We start from the raw sequence: 12,392 nt of genomic DNA, 5'->3' as shown, positions 1-12,392 counted from the left end.
CAGGATTAATCACTACAGGGCTAATCCTTTCAGGAGAAGATTGGGTGGCCAAATCCTCAAGGCAGGATGGAGGTGGGGCAGTTACATCCTCAGGGCAAACTATTACAGGGTTATCTAGAGAAGCCTCAGCATTATCTAGGGTTTCCACCTCACCCCCGACATCATTACCAATCCATATGTCACCATCCCATTTTTCAGGGTCCCACTTCTTTTCAATCAATGCCCTCACTTTAACGGCAGACATCATGCAACATTGAGATTTCAGTTTATGCTGTAAAGTTACTGCCCTAACAATAAGATTCTGAGTCTGATTTTCAGAGATCTCAAATCTACAGCTACAGGAAATAAGATTTTCCTTCAGGATACTCATAGAAATGTTTACATTTGTCAGACAGCACTTAAGCTTCTTGTTTGAAGCCTTAAGCCCATCCTTTTCACTCCTTAATGTAGCCAGTGTATCTAACAACAACCAACCAACCAACATCTCTATACCTCTTATTTCTATGAAATTCTGTAAAAGTGTCATAATCATTATCCCCCATAGCCTGGCTTCATACAAGGGAAGCATTAGGAGAATTGAATGGTCATACTTTGACTGTCTTTTGCCAACTCACTCCATGGATTGAGAGTGTCATTCTGATTATGGGAATCAGAGTCCTTAATGTCTTTGGGTGCAGTTAGAGTAGAAAACCATTCATAAAAACTCATTTTTAAGATTCTGATTCTTAAGAACCACTCCTGGGACCAAGATATATTAGGGTTCTCTAGAGAAACAAAATCAACAGGGAATGCTCACAAATATAAAATTTATAAAAGTGTCTCCTACAACCATGAAAACACAGAGTCCTAAATCTACAGGGCAAGCTGTCAACCCAACGACTGTGATGGAAGGTCTGGACAAACTCCACAGTAGAGGCTTGCCAACTGAAACAGAAATAGAGCCGTCCCTTCTGAATCCTTCTTAAAAGGCTTCCTGTGATTAGATTAAACATCACTCATTGCAGAAGACACCCCCCTTTGACTGATTAAAAATGAAATCAGCTGTGGATGCAGCTGACGTGATCATGATCTAATTCTATGAGATGTCCTCATTCCAACAGACAGGTCAGCACTTGCCCAACCAGACAAACACATACCACAACTTGGCCAAGTTTACACATGAACCTGATCATGACACCAGGAGAGAAAACTAGCAGAAGATGTCTTGCTCACCATGTGGACTTCCAGCCAAGAGGGAAACCATGACTGTGTTCACCATGTGCCTTCTCAGATGTAAGAGAGACCCTGAACTTCATCGGCCTTCTTGAACCAAGGTATCTTTCCCTGGATACCATTGATTGGACATTTCTATAGACTTGCAATTGGGACATTATCTTGACCTTAGAACTGTAAACTAGCAACTCATTAAATTCCACCTTTTAAAAGCCATTCTGTTTCTGGTTATATTGCATTCTGGCAGCTAACAAACTAGAACAATATCCTTGGTTCAAGGCAGCCACTTTTAGAAAGGTAACTTGGAATAGTTAGTGGACATAGCTTAGATAATCTGTAAAGTTTGCTTCTAGCTCTAAAATTTCTATGAATCTGTACAAAATTATCCATTGAAAGAGAAGGGAACTGAGCTCACACTATGAAACAATGCAAAGCAAAACAAACAACTAAATTTGGAAGTTTGAACTTAAGAAGTCTTTAAATGACTTTATTACAAAAAAAAATCTGTCTGTTTTTCACAACAGATCAAATCAGAGATTATGGAAACCAAACTGTGTTGATTGAAATTTTGTTCATTGGCTTAATGAATAATTTCCAGTTACAGGTTGTGCTCTTCCTGATATTTCTTTTTGTTTATCTTGTCACTTTTCTGGGAAACTTGGGCATGATTGCTCTTATTTGGATGGATTCTCATCTCCACACCTCTATGGAATTTTTTCTAAGCCACTTGTTATTTGTGGACATCTGCTCCTCCTCAGCCCGTTGGTCCTAAAATGTTGACTGACATCTTTGTGGAGGAAAAAGTAATCTCTTTCTTTCATTGTGTTGCCCAGATACGGTTTTCTGGTCAGTTTGTAGTGACTGACGGTTTCTTCCTGGATGCCATGACATATAATTGATACATGACCATTTGTAAGCCCTTATTCTACACACTGATTATGTCCCAGCAGGTCTGTGTGCAGCTGGTGATAGGACCCTATACTGTGGGGTCTTATAAGCACTATGAACCATATGACTTTCACCTTCTGCTTACCCTACTGTGGTCCAAATATCATTAATCATTTCTTCTGTGACCTTCTTCTGGTTTTCTCCCTGGCATATGCAGATAACAGGTATGCTGGTTTGAAATTATGTATGTACCCTAGAAAAGCCATGTTTTAATCCTAATCCCATTTTGTAAAGGCAGTCATTTCTTCGAATTCCTATCAGTATTGAATGTTTGAAACTGTAATTAGATCATCTCCCTGGAGATGTGATTTAATCAAGAGTGGTTGTGAAGCTGGATGAGCTGGAGGTGTGTCTCCACCCATTTGGGTGGGTCTTGATTAGTTTCTGGAGTCCTAAAAAAGAGGAAACATTTTGGAGAAAGAAAGAGATTCAGAAAGAGCAGAAAAGAATGGCATAGCCACAACAAGCAGAGAGAACCAGCTGGTGACCTTTAGGAGATGAAGAAGGAAAATGCCTCCTGGGGAGCTTCATGAAACAGGAAGCCCAATAGCAGGTGACATTTTGTTTGCCATGTGCCCTTCCAGCCAAGAGAGAAGCCCTGATTGTGTTCACTACATGCCTTCTCACTTGAGAGGGAAACCCCAAACTTCATTGGCCTTCTTGAACCAAGGTAACTTTCCCTGGATGGATGCCTTTGATTGAACATTTTTATAGACTTGTTTTAATTGGGACATTTTCTCAGCCTTAGAACTGTAAACTAGCAACTTATTAAATTCTCCTTTTTAAAAGCCATTCCATTTCTGGTATAGTGCATTCTGGCACTTAGAACACCAGGTCAATAAATTTTTACTTTTTACATTGGCTGGAGCCCTAGGAGTACTCAGTGGCCTCATCATCTTGATCTCCTACATTTACATCATCGCCATCCTGAGGATCCACTCTGCTGATGGGAGATGAAAAGCTTCTGTACCTGCTCTTTGCACCTTACAGCTGTCTCCCTCCACCATGGGACACACTTCTATATCTATGTTTGTCCAAGCTCTACTTTCTCTTTAGACATAAGAAAAGTAGTGTCTGTGTTCTACACAGCAGTGATCCCCACATTGAACCCACTTATTTACAGCCTGAAGAACAAGGAGGTAAAAGATTCATTCAGAAGGGCATTTGAAAGGAAGAAATTTCTTGTAGGTATGTAAACTCAATACGATAGCTTGAGAAATAACACATTAGAAAGGCAAGCAAACTGGACTTCATGCTGGGGTCCCTATGTTTCAGGTGAGATTTACTCTATTATTCTGTGTTGTTGACAGGTTACAACAACTTTAAGTAACAATTTTCTCATTTCTATAATCTCATTTCTCATTCAGAAGGAATGAGACTTAGAGCTTTAAACTGAAGTGGATGAACTATAGAATACCACACTGATATAATCTCAAGCTTTTGTGACTAGGAAATGAGTGGTTCTTTGTTAAAACCCTAGTAAAATGGAGACAAGGCCAGTAAACTTAATAGTAACCCAGTTTTGACTTCCAGGATGTTCTTTTTCTGCAACTATCTGCAAGGTTGGACTCTCTCTTCTAAAATCTTCTCTTGTAAAAGGTATTATTCTGTTGGCATGCAACAATAACAACTTCTAATGCTACCTTCTGGTCTGCATCCAGTATTTCCTCTGGTGATAGCAACATCGTGTTGGGATTTTGCCACTGTAAGTATGTGATTTATATGTGTAAAGTGCAGAATACATTGCAGTCCTTTAATAAGATAGTAGTTATTACTATAATTATCTACTTATATTTGAAAGGTAGGCAGGGCATTAGTTTCCATTTTGCAATTGGAAAACCTGGCAACCAGGAATTTTCAGAGGATTGTGGTTTGCCTGTGGCATTATAACTTGGTCTCACTTTTTTTTCTCCAGACACTACATTCTTTGAACCATCCTTCCATGTTTCTTTTCTGGAATATAGCAATGAATACAGAAGTGGAGGGGATGGAGCATGGACTTTATACTAAGAGTCACTCAGAGCCACATTCTGCCCTATCTCTGAAGACTTTCTTTAAAAGGCATTTAATTTCAGCCCATTGCTTTTGGAAGAATGTAAAGTATCTGCTGCTCTAGAATCTTTGTTTGCTTCTTCATGATGCTTCTGTCGTTGGTGCTGTTTATGCTTATTAGGAGTAAGGGGTATTAAGATGCCTTTCAATTAAAGGGGAAAGAGAACCAAAGAATGCTGTGGAGAGCCGCCTCCCGGGTTGGGCCTAGTGGTCGCGCTGCAGCCTGCTCTAGAGTTCCCCCCGCCCATCGAGTGAGCCAAGATGGCGCCCGCATCTTGTCCGCGACTTCTTGCTCAGCATCAAGCCCCCGGCCAGTGGGTGAGACAATGAGGAGAGACAGAGAGACGCAGACAAATCCGCGCTGGTGAGAAACACAGATCCAAGACACGTAGCAGTTGTAAGCACAGACCTTTACTGGAGTTAAGCTTGCATTCTCTGTTACAGGTTCCGCGCGGGACAAGATGCCCCGCGGGGGAACAACCTCTATGCGGCCGTCAGGTACGGCTCCCTGCGGGTCGTCTCCACCCACCCTGTCCGGGTAACCTCTTATATACTGTGCCCAAACCCAATAGGTTAGTGCCACGTATACAGAGGTGATTGGAAGATAGGGTTGGTGGGCGCGTACGTCATACGCGGAAACAGGATGCGGGCGCCATCTTGGCTCACTCGATGGGCGGGGGGAACTCTAGAGCAGGCTGCAGCGCGACCACTAGGCCCAACCCGGGAGGCGGCTCTCCACAGAATGCTGCAGTTTTTAATTAGTATTTCTATTGTGTTTATGAAGTGCAAGACAGTTTATTTGGTATTATGCATATTCATTATTCTGAGGTCTCTTCTAAGAAAAATCCTTTATCTTTTCATTGTGTCATATTCTATTTCCTTATAGCCTTTGTTTTCCTTTCTTGGTTTACCTCCTTGTTTTCTTAGAGCTCTAAGGCCTTTTTGAAAAGGTGATAAAGGTTTCAATAAAGTTGTTTCCTAAGAAAGGTAAAGTGTTTGAGAAATTATTTGTCTAAAGTTATCTCCTGCTCAAATTTGCTAGCTGCTGAAATGTGATATAGCAGAAACAGAATGGCTTTTAAAAGGGAGAATTTATTAAGTTGCAAGTTTACAGTTCTGAGGCTGTGAAAAATGTCCAGATTAAAGCAAGTCTATAAAAATGTCCAAATTAAAGCACCAACAAGAGGTTACCTTCAGATGAGAAAGGCCAATGAAGTTCAGGGTTTCTCTCTCAACTGGAAAGGCACATGGCAAACATGACTTCAACTAGCTTTCTCTCCAGGTTTCTTGCTTCATGAAGTTCCCTGGGGGCATTTTCCATCCTTATCTCCAAAGGTCTATGACTATGTAGGCTCTCATGGGTCTTGTGGTACTGAAACTTTTTTTTCCAAAATGTTTTCTCTTTTAAAGGATCTGGTAAACTAATCAAGACCCACCCGGGATGAGCAGAGTCACATCTCCATCTAATCAAAGGTTAATACCCACAATTGTGTGTGTCACATCTCCCTGGATATGATCCAATCCACTTTCCGAACTGTACTGCTGAATAGGGATTAAAATAAATGGCTGCCTCCACAAAATGGATTAGTATAAAAACATGGTTTTTCTAAGTTATGTAATCTTTTCAAACTGGGACATCTTTTTTCTATCTTATTTATTTATTTATTTACATGGGTAGGCACCAGGAATCAAATCCAGGTTTCCAGCATGGCAAGCGAGAATTCTGCCACTGAACTACCATCACACCAACCTCTATCTTTATTTTTAAGGACTATAATGAGTGAGCATGTAATTCTAAGTTGGACATAAATTTTCTTCAGAATTTTAAGACATTGATCTTGCTTTCTAGCTTTCAGTGTTGCTGTTAATAAATCCAAATCCATTTTAATCCTCAGTCTTGGATGTGAGACTTATTTTTACTCTTTCTTTGGAGGTTTGTTAAAGCTTTGCATTTTCCTGAAAATTCACATTGTGGCAACATGCTTTTGGTGTATTTTAATCTAAAGCACTGGCTTTGAAATCTAGAAATTCATGTTCTTCAATTTTGCAATATTTTCTGGAATTATTTTGTAGAGAATTTTCTCCTCTATTCTTTCCCTGTTCTTTTTCTTGAATTCTTATTAATTGTGATGTTTGGCCTCCTGGCTTGATTATTTATTTTTCTTATATTTTGTTTTCTAAATTTCCATCTTTTGTTTTTTCTTTACTTTTGAAAGTTCTCCTCAATGTTGTATTCCATATCTGTGCTATCTATATGGAGTTCTTAATTTCTGTTATCATGTTTTAAATATATCTGAACAGTAATTTTTCTTGTGTAGCATTCTATCCTTGTTTCATGAATACATTTTTTTGTCTCTCAAATTATACTTTTCCTTGCTCTTGCACAGTCCCTATCATTTTTCATGAGTTCCTTTTACTATCTGTTTTAATTCTTGTCTTTCATTATAGAGGCTTCTGTACATATTTGGTACTTCTTGGTTGTCAGCTTATATATAATGTTGGGTCACTATAAGGGTGGTTCAAACTATGAACATTTGAATAAAGATTACAAATGTGGGTTTCTATGGTAAGGTGCTTAGGTTCAAAGTCAGAATCTTAAGTCATTTTACATACTTATTTAGATCTAAAATCAAATATAAGGAAACGTGTACATGCCAGAGTTTTCTAGTAATCAATCACTGTATTTCTTTAATCTCAGTATTTTCAAAACAAGCTCTTGATGTACAGTCTTTATGCTTTCTCATCATTTATGGTTATACAATGTTTCTACAATATCTTCAAATTATTATATATCTGTTGAATCCTCTATGTTAATTTATTGTGACAAGCAACCCTCAAATATCAATTTCTTTATTGGTTTTAATAAAGAAACAAATTTGTTTCTTGTTTAGGTCATGTTTCCCTTTCATGTTGATGGATTCTGTACTCGAAGACTTCAGTTAGTTGAAAGCTCTACCATTGGGAACTTTGCTACTCAGTGTGGGAGGAGAGAGAGTGTATGGGCTCTAATTTGCTTCCACCAGCAGTGATGTATGCCATTTATTTTTCTATTTTGATGGTTGAGGCACGTTATTAGCTATTATTAAATCCAGTGGAGTAGGGACAAGCAATCATTTGCAATGTTGAGATGCAGAAAGAGCAAGGAATTAGTGAAGAGTGGTGATATATTTCATTTATCATTAAGAAACATTTATCTTCACTAGCTTTGGAGGATAATATTTGCAGAATACATCATTCTCTCAATCATTGAGCCACATGAATTCTAGTAGTGTTATTAACTCTTCAACTTCACTAATGTATAAAGACTCTTCAAGTGCAAGAAACTGTTTCTGACTTTAAAAACTCCTGAATTATTGTCTCTATATTACCAGGTATGCTGGTAATTATCTACTTATATTAGTTTTTATTTCTCCTATGTTATTCATATTCTGATATACTGTTAAGAGTTGGAAAAGTTTAAAATCTTCAATTGTGTGAGCATTTTGGTTTTAACAATTAATTGAATTAATTTGAAATGCATTTTTCAAGATCATGTTAATACAATTACAACAAAACTAGTAAAATGAAAGTTTTAAGATTTTATTTTACATTTTATTTCACCTAAAATATTAAATCTTCTTTTTTTTGTATGAGGTGAATGTTCTTTGGTAAGGTACTGCATGACTTATTTATATTTTTTCTACATTGGATACGTTTACATGATCAATAAGTCATTTTGATAAAGAATGAAAAGAATTTTTAAGACCATGCAAATGTAAATTTAAGATATATTATTTGGCTTTTCATGCCAATATGTGTTTGTTTTGTGAACTTAACATTGCACTTTAAATCAAAAGTAACTATCTTATTATGGCCAGTAATTATCTTGTTATGCCTATTTAAAATCAAAAGTAATTATCTTATTGCAGCTAGTAAATGAAATATTTTTAAATGTAAGGTCATTAAAGGAAATGAAGATATTAATGTCTTCGGAAGTGAATTTTAAAAGAAATACCAGAAAAAAAGAAATATCAGAAATAAATATTCTAGAGAATATTTAAATTCAAATATTCAAAACAGATTTACATTACAAAGAAAATAATTATATGACAGGTAAAATTGGAAGAATTATAACATGCTTTCATTTCATGGAGCAATTAAAATGCCAAAAATATAAGAAATATAAATACCATGCTCATGGAGCAAATGTTGACCAGTTTTTCAAAGAAAAAGGTTTTGACCAACCATCAGAAGCTAATGAACAGTGTCACAGACATTTGTCCTTTGAAATTTTGAAGTCAGGCACTGTCGGCACTGTTTTCTCTCAAGCTATGAAAGTTCTAGGTGACATCTTCTTCTAATGTAAGGCTGTTTAATCTACACTGAAAATCTTTGTGTAGCCACCTTCATCAATTATCTTAGCTAGATCTTCTGAATAACTTGCTGCAACTTCTACATCAGCATTTACTGCTTCACCTTGCACATTTGTTATGGAGATGGATTCTTCCTTTAACCATCATGAACCAACCTCTGCAAGCTTCAAACATTTCTCCTGCAGCTTCCTCACCTCTAGCTTTTGTAAAATTGAAGTGAGTTAGGGCCTTGCTTTATAGCTTAAGGGAACTTTTTTGGCTGGTTTGATCATCTATCTAGACCATGAAAATTTTCTCCATATCAGCAATAAGGCTGTTTCTCTTTCTTATCATTTGTGTGTTCAATATAGTAGCGCTTTTAATTTCATTCAATGACTTTTATTTTGCATTCAACAACTTGGCTATATAGCACAAGAGACCTAGCCTTTGCCCTAGCTTGGCTTTTGACCTGCCTCCTTCACCAAACTTAATCATTTCCAGCTTTTGATTTAAAGTAAGAGATGAGCAACTCTTCATTTCACTTGAACCACCTAGATGCTATTGCAGAGTTATTAACTGGCCTAATTGCAATATTTTTGTGTCTCATGGAATAAGGTGGCCTGAGGAGAAGCAGAGAGACAGTAGAATGGCAGGCATTAGAGCAATCAGGACATACATATTTCTTGACTGTTTGACATTTTATATGGGCATTGTTCTAGTTTGCTAGCTGCCAGAATGCAACACACCAGAGATGGATTGGCTTTTAATAAAAGGGGATTTATTTGTTGGTTCTTCAGAGGAAAGGCAGCTAACTTTCCATTGAGGTTCTTTCTCACGTGGAAGGCACAAGATGGTCTCTGCTGTTCTTCTCTCCAGGCCCCTGGGTTCCAACAACTTTCCCCAGAGTGACTCCTTCCTGCATCTCCAAAGGCCTGGGCTGAGCTACTAGTGCTGAGATGAGGAATGCTGAGCTACTTAGGCTGTGCTACATTGCGTTCTCTCATTTAAGCACCAGACAATTAAGTCAAATGTCATTCATTGCAGCAGACATGCCTCCTAGTTGACTGCAGATGTAATTAGCAACTGATGAGGTTCACGTACCATTGACTTGTGTCTGCAGCAACAGAACTAGGTATGCTCACCTGGCCAAGTTGACAACTGAATCTAACTAACACAAGCATGGTTCATTGGTGATGGTAAATATACAATGTGATGCAGTGAAAAGAAATACAAAATTTAGAACTGGAAGACCTTGTAATTCATTTGTTTAGAAATAATTATTGAACTTCTCCTATGTGCCTCACATGAGGTCTGGTGTTGCTGTACACAATGGTGAATAAGATGGATACCACTCCTCCATCCATGGAGTTTACAAGGAAGAAGTTCCAAGATGTACTCCTGTTGATTTTGCTTTTTATATATGAGACTGGTAATGCTAGTTTAAATGGAGGAAATGACAATATCTGTCTTATTGCAAGGCCATTTTGAAGATTAATTAGATAATGGACATGGAATTACTTTACAAATTACAAATGTAGTTAGCTGTTTCCTAACAAAACTATTAGTATAAACAGTAGATTTTTGTATCCTGAGTATGAAAGATTCTCAACATTATTTGTTTGCAGGAATTTGGAAGCAGCACTGAGTGGCAAAGTGAAGACAGCATGATGAAGGAAATAGCTTGGGGTGGATAGGCAAGAGTTGGATTTTGGAGATAAATATGAATCTTAGTTCATATTTCCTCTTATTCTTCCTTTTTTTATTAGAGAAGTTGTGAGTTTCTAAAATGATCCTATATAAAATACTGGATTTTCACACACCACACTACCAACAACACCTTGCATTGGAATGGAACATATGATAGCATTTAAAAAAATAATTGTATTATTTTAATAGCAGTTACCTTTGTTACAATTGCTGAAAGATTATTAAAATAGATCTATCATCCATTCTTTCAATAGGTATAATTTTCCCCATATACTACTCTATTATTATTACCTCTTATTAGTGTGATACATTTGTTATAATTCATGAAATAAATTTCTTATATTTGCATTATTAATAGAATATGCCCTCTACCATAAGGTTCACTGCATTATACTGTTCTGTTTCATCATTTAATTTTTATTCTAGTAATATATACAATCTAAAGATTCTCCCTTTAACCATATCCACCTAAATATTTCAATGCTGTTGATCACACACATAATAATGTGTTGCCATCAACATCATCCATTTCCAAAACTTTACAATCAACCTAAACAGAAATTCTGTACAAGCTAAGCATCAACTCCCTATTCTCTAATCTTAATCTATTTCCTAGTAATCTTTATTCTAGATTCTAAATTCATGAGTTTGCTTATCATAATTAGTTAAAAGTAGTGGGGTCATGCAGTATTTGCCCTTTTGTGTCTGCCTTATTTCACTCTATATAATGTCCTCTTCTTTTCCTGTACTTTTCATCATTTTTATTTCCTCTTTAAAAAAGTCTATACAAGTCTTTTGCCCATTTTTAATTGTTTTCTTTTTGTAATTGTAAGATTTCTTCATATACACTGAGTATTAAACCTTTATTGGATATGTGGTTTCCAAATATTTATCCTATCAAGTAGGTTGTCTTTTCAGTTTATTGACAAAGTCCCTTGATGTGGAAAAATTTTTAATTTTGAGGGTATCTCATTTATCCATTTTTTTCTTTCATTGTTTGTGCTTTATTTGTAAAGTTTAAGAAATCACCATCTATCACAACATCTTGAAGATGCCTTTTTCTAGTTTGCTGGCAGCCAGAATGCAATATGCCAGAAATGGATGGCTTTTAACAAGGGGAATTTAATAAGTTGCTAGTTTACAGTTCTAAGGCCAAGAAAATGTCCCAATTAAAACAAGTCTATAGAAATGCCCAATTTAAGGCAGCCAATGAAATATACCTTGGATTAAGAAGGCCGATGATGTTCAACATTTCTCTCTTAGCTGGAAGGGCACATGGCAAACATGGCAGCATCTGCTGGCTTTCACGTGGCTCTACCAAAAGGGACTCTCTTCAGAATGTTTCCTCTTTTAAAGAATTCCAGCAAGCAACTCCACCTTCAGTGGGTGGAGATGCACCTCCATGGATAACATCTAATCAAAAGTTACCACCCACCACTGGTGGGTCACATCTTCATGGAAACAATCAAAATGCTCCCAGCCAGCAATATTGAATGAGGATCAAATGACATGGCTTTTCTGGGGTCCACCACAGATTCAGACCAGCACATGCCTCCTTACTTTTTTTTTCTAGGAGTTTTAAAGTCTTGGTTTTTATATTTTGGCCTTTGATCCACTTAAGTTAATTTTTGTATATAGTGTGAGTTAAAGCTTCTCTTGCATATGGATACCCAATTCTAGGCATCATTTGTTGAAGAGAGTATTCTTTCCCAGTTGAATGGATTGACAGCACTGTCAAAAATTAATTGACCATAGATCAGTCATCAGTCTATTTCTGAACTCTCAATTTGATTCCATTGGTCAATATATCTATCCTTATGCCACTACTATGCTGTTTGACAATAGTAACTTTGTAATATGTATTAAAGTCAGGAAGTGGGAGTCCTCAAAGTTCATTATTCTTCTTCAAGATGTTTTTGGCTTTTCAGGGCTTACCTTTCCATACAAATTCAAAAATTGATTTTTCCATATCTTCAGAGTAGGCTGTTTGAGTTCCCACTGGGAGTGTGTTGAATCTGTAAATCAAGTTGGATAAAACTGACATCTTAATGGTATTTAGTCTTCCCATCCATGAACCTGGAATGTTCTTCCATTTATTTAGGCTTTCTTTGATTTCTTTTAATCTTGTTTTATTAGTTTTAT

At 36.8% G+C, this 12,392-nt stretch overlaps 1 pseudogene; it reads left to right on the top strand.

The window, feature by feature from the left end:
• The first annotated feature begins 1,876 nt into the window (after positions 1–1,876).
• Positions 1,877–3,356, top strand: LOC143666710 (olfactory receptor 5G25-like; annotated as a pseudogene).
• The last annotated feature ends 9,036 nt before the right edge of the window (positions 3,357–12,392 follow it).

Source organism: Tamandua tetradactyla, chromosome 23, assembly GCF_023851605.1.
Source record: "Tamandua tetradactyla isolate mTamTet1 chromosome 23, mTamTet1.pri, whole genome shotgun sequence".
NCBI lineage: Eukaryota > Metazoa > Chordata > Mammalia > Pilosa > Myrmecophagidae > Tamandua > Tamandua tetradactyla.
The sequence above is the reverse complement of the archived record's forward strand: the minus strand, read 5'-3'. Positions and strand labels throughout refer to the sequence as shown.